The sequence below is a fragment of the Engraulis encrasicolus genome, chromosome 20 (assembly GCF_034702125.1).
Source record: "Engraulis encrasicolus isolate BLACKSEA-1 chromosome 20, IST_EnEncr_1.0, whole genome shotgun sequence".
In the NCBI taxonomy this organism is placed as follows: Eukaryota; Metazoa; Chordata; class Actinopteri; order Clupeiformes; family Engraulidae; genus Engraulis; species Engraulis encrasicolus.
In genome coordinates this window covers 9,303,104-9,308,103 of record NC_085876.1, presented here as the reverse complement: position 1 = coordinate 9,308,103, position 5,000 = coordinate 9,303,104, and the positions used below count along the sequence as shown (strand labels likewise).

The window sequence follows — 5,000 nt, the reverse complement described above, 5'->3', positions numbered from 1 at the left end:
TTGTTATTAAACAAACAACGTGTGGCCTTTCTCAAGTTTTTAAAATTTTTGCATGATGGACGGTATCTTCCCCTCTGAAGTGTTTCTTTCATCTTCTCTTCTCTTCTCTTCTCTTCTCTTCTCTTCTCTTCTCTTCTCTTCTCTTCATTGTAGCGATCATTTATTTTCTCTCAACTGTTTCTTGGTGATCCCTCCCTGCCTTCCTCTCTATTTAGCGTGACTTCTCCTCATAAGAGAAGAGTCTTTGGTCAGTATTCTACAATTGTACACTTTTCTTCCCCTTTCATCATGGGCCGTGAGTCTGTTTCCCACCAGTATTGCACAAACCACATTGACGTATACTAATTTGGAGCCCTTACATTCTATTTCAAAGTGAAGCAACTGACTGCTTCTGGATAATGGGCAATTTTGCGGAGAAATAGGAATGTAGAGTGACATTTTCCATTCATCTCTATGGGACACTCTTTCTCCTTTAGAATTCTTTCCGCTTTTGCCCTGTTTCGTTCAAGCGGTAGTTTCCCTTCCTTTGCCTTCCCTTCCTTTTCAAACACTGCAAATATTTTTTTTCTTGCGGAACATTTTTGAGAGCAATTACATTGCATAAATGACTAATTAGAATGGGTAGTTTGCTTGATTGACAGAATTCTTTTCAAATTATTTTGATCACTCTATCAGCTCTTGTTCTCAACATTTCACTGCAACATTCTTAGCAACATTTTTGCAAATCCGCAGCAGAAGTAATCTTGCAAATGCTTCAGAACCAATGAACGCCAATGAAAGAATGAATTTTGGGGGCCTAAGCAGGGCTCTAAACTTTTTTTCATCACCAGCCAAAATGGCTAGTGGATGCTAATCTCACTGGCCAAACACACACTCACCAATGTGTCAAAGTGGCTAGTAAATTGGTCTTTTCTACCAACCAAACAGAAATTTCGCCAGCATTTGGTCGGTTGGCTGCTGTTAATTTAGAGCCCTCGGCCCAAGTATCTCCGTCAATGACAAACCTCTATCTTGAGAACATGGTGAGATGTGCATCACCACTTACTGTCTGATGTCTTGCTGCTGGATCAGCAATCAGGGTAGGATGTGCAGTTCCTCTTTTTCTCTCCCCGCCTGTTTTTCCCTCTCTTCCGTTCACTGATCCATCCACACTTGTTCTCCAACCGATTTCCTCAAATCAATATCGACTGGTGTTCATTTTGTGTTGATCTCCCTCGTTACTATCAAGTGGAGGCCTGTTTAAAGTGTTGTGCACATGTCAGCATTGAGATGTAGAATAGAATAGAATAGAATAGAATCAAATATACTAGAATACACTAGAATACACTACACTAGAATAGAATCCATCATTTGCATTGACGTCACAATATTACGTAATCGTTTTTGCTGGACGGCAGAAGTGCACATTCGTACATAGGAATTATGCAGACGAAGACAACTTTGACCATAAAATACCAAAGAAACACGTAGTTCTTGTATTTTTTTTAAACGGGATATGTACCTGGCGTTATCAGGCTAGGTTGGCCACGGTGGATGTGTTCAAATCATAGATTTATTTAAATGTATTCTGCTCCACTAGATGGCATAACGGTGACGGGCGGTACGAGAAACTGGGAGAAGAAGAGAAAGTTGTTGCTTGCTTCCAGCCATGAACTTACTCTGCCTGCGATGTATTTTTGTTATCCCGTGTTTATTTTCTTCAGTAAAGTTGTGAACTTAAACCAAACCTCTGCGTTGACAAAATAAGCACATTTATGCACCGTTTCTTCATTGGTGGCTGGGCACCGCGGCTGCATCCTCTTCTTCGTGGCATGGCACAGGTAAGATAATGCTGCTAACCTAACTTACTAGGCTACAAGACGCACGGTACATTATGTGTCAGTGTCAGGCATTTCGCAAAGTGGTGTTTTGAATAGCATATATTTTCATCTCAGATGTATCTTGTAGGTTAACTTGAATTCTCTCGCTTCGTTTCATCCAAGTGGATTTCATTGTTGTTTCAGCCACGTCTGCACAATGTAGGCTATTGTGAAATATAATTCTAGGCTATATCTTATCTTCTGTTTACATGTCCAATATGTTCATTTGTACTGTATTATTATTGACCACTTATGTTACCAGTCCATCACTGCTACCTGTCCTGTCTTGCACTTTATGTCTGTCTGTAAATTGTCAGTCCTGTCTATGTCCTGGCATGGTAGAGAGAAAACGTCGTTTCCCTTGTATGACCATAAAGAAAGTGACAATAAAAGCTGACTTGACATACTTCAATTTTTCAAATCGGTGTTGCATTACATTGCACATGTAGAAACACATAGGACAGAATGTCGGTTACATACTTTGATTAAATAATTTTGATTTGATTTGATTAAAAAAAATCATTTGAAAAGATGACCTTCACAAGAGAAAGAAAAGCACAACAAACCTGTTATTTATCTTTTATTGTTTTTATTGTTTAGTAATTGCAGGTTCATCAGTCAGGTGGTCAGCACCCAAACTAAAACCATGAGTCATGGTGGCCAGGATGACGTCCAAGAATTTCATCCCAGCAGCACAGGTAAATACATGACTAGTAAGTTGGGATGAGTGCTATTTTCTGACATTTTACATCACATTTTAATTCAGACAATATTGCCAAGGGAGTTAATTATTCAGTACTGTACCAGTACATTACAATGCATGGCTAGATTCATTTAAATAGCATGTTTGTCTTTTCTTTTTTTCTAATTAGATGGGGGAGCCAACATGAAGAGGTGTCCAGAGAGGCTTCTTTCGCTTTGGCTTTGCAGCAGCACCAGGACCTCACCATCAGTGATGCTGTTCCCCTCATCCATCGGGCCTACCCTTACATTCCTCCCCTGATGCACTGATCACCTGTACCAGTTGTTGGAGTTTTCAGAAGGGCTCTAAATTAACTTTTTTTATTCACTAGTAGCCAAAATGGCTAGTATGTTAATCTCCAAACATACCGGTACATTAAATAATGGGTCAAAGTGCCAAGTATGTTTTCTTTTCTACCAGCAAAACTTAATTTTCCCAGCATTTGGCTGGTTGGCTGGTGAGCCCTGGTTGTCATTGATGGTGAGTAGTTGTGATAATAAATAACTGAAATGATGAAGTCCATCCAGAAATGTCTTGCTTATTTTATTGTACTAATACAACAACATAGAACATTTTCTGTGAAAGCCCAACTGGGAAACTCCTCCCATTGACATTGTGACACAGCACACAAGTGTTCACTGCACGAAATTGCATTTATGCTTCACCCGTGCAAGGGTGCAGCCCCCAATGGCGGCCCAAGGGAGCAGTGTGGCGGTACCATGCTCAGGGTATCTCAGTCATGGAGGAGGATGGGGGAGAGCACTGATTACTTAACTCCCCCCACCAACCTGGTGGGTCGGGAGTCCAACCGGCAACCTGACACTCTAACCACTTACCCATGACCGCCTGTCAATCTTCAGTCTAGTCTAACTAATTATATTGTCTCCACTAAATGTATATCTCAGGTGACATGGGTATACTGGTATGGGGATAGTGCTGTATGTAAATAATATTAACCCATTTCAGCCAGCACCAAAATGCCAGCTAATTGCCTATGTCCTTTTTAAGAAAGGTGTCCTCATCCTATAAAAAAACCCCAAATAACTAAATAAGTCTCTGAAGCACATACAGACATGATATGAGTTTTAAAAGCTAAGACCATCCTCTTGCATTAGAACATGTTAATTCAGCTCTAACATACCCACATTTTTAATCTAAAAAAATCTAATATGTCATGCCTAAATGCTGTGTCGCTCCAGGCACCTAGGTCAATACAACGTGTACACAGCATCCAGCATCAATGGGTTGACTATTACAGGCCTAGTTCAGATAACCATTTATTAATATAAATAAGTACTTGCACGTCTATTGTACATGTCCACCCCAGAATAGATATCCCCTCCCATCACCTACAAAACCTTGAAATGTATTTGTACTTTGTGTCTAAAAATAAAGTATTTGAGCCATTGAATGAACTGATTACTACATTGAGTTGGTGTGATTAAGGTTGAAATCGGCTAAACTTGACTTGGTGTGCTGGACCTCTGGCTCTTCCATACATCCAATGTGTCATGACATCAGATCATCGCTCTTCTCATCTGGAGAAACAGAAAGATAACACTTAGCTGACACTTATCCAAAGCAACTTCGTTACTCACAGTGAATTGTTAACTGTCCCTGCAGCATGGGGCTTGGTGCCTAGCTCAAGGGTAGGCCTACTTCAGCCTGGATGGGAGGTGAAGGGAGAGGTGTAGGATGGGATTTGAACCTGCAACCCTCCAATCTTAATACCACTTTCCAAACCATTAAGCCTCTGATGTGTGTGACTGATTTCAGAGGGCAGACAATTTGGATGACAACACAACAAAGTGGTGGACTTCATATTATTGACAACAACATCGACACTGGTGGGCCTATGCATGTCATTATAAATAGGCCAGCATGGATAAGGTGATTGGCATTTCATGACAGCATCATGCTGGGGAGTAGGCCTACTACTTGGGAAATCAGCGCTAGATGTGCACATGGTTTATTTTTACATTTGAACCTTAACAGTATGAACGTCATAGCCTTGCTATTTCACCAAGAGCTTTATGAATTCCGTGTTTATGTTACAGCCTGCAATATCTTAGCATACGTCCATCATAGCGTAATGATGCTGATAATTAACGTTAATCATGGAAAGCATCTTACATTGACCTCACAGAAAAAGCCACTGAAATTGCACATTAGACTTAAATTAACTAGCGTTCACGAATTAAGAGACAAATGATGATATAAAGGATGGCAAATGAGAAACTTACCGTGGTGCTCATCCAGCTACTTGAGTAGGCTAGTTTGATGGTTTTCCAGTTGGTTGCCGCGATTCACCTCAGCTTTCTCGTTTTATTTTGAGATCCAGTGAAAAGTCACGCCTGGTTTATAACCCTATCTGTTTTTGTAACAAACAGTACAATGGG

General features: G+C 40.4%; 1 protein-coding gene and 1 long non-coding RNA gene across 3 annotated transcripts in view; both read left to right on the top strand.

The window, feature by feature from the left end:
* Nucleotides 1-5,000, top strand: part of triqk (triple QxxK/R motif containing) — a 37,473-nt gene that overhangs the window by 17,793 nt on the left and 14,680 nt on the right. The window lies entirely within an intron of this gene.
* On the top strand, nt 1,454-3,122 carry LOC134435703 (uncharacterized). The gene is made up of 3 exons (XR_010032066.1): nt 1,454-1,820; nt 2,460-2,557; nt 2,732-3,122. It is a non-coding gene; the product is annotated as an uncharacterized LOC134435703 (long non-coding RNA).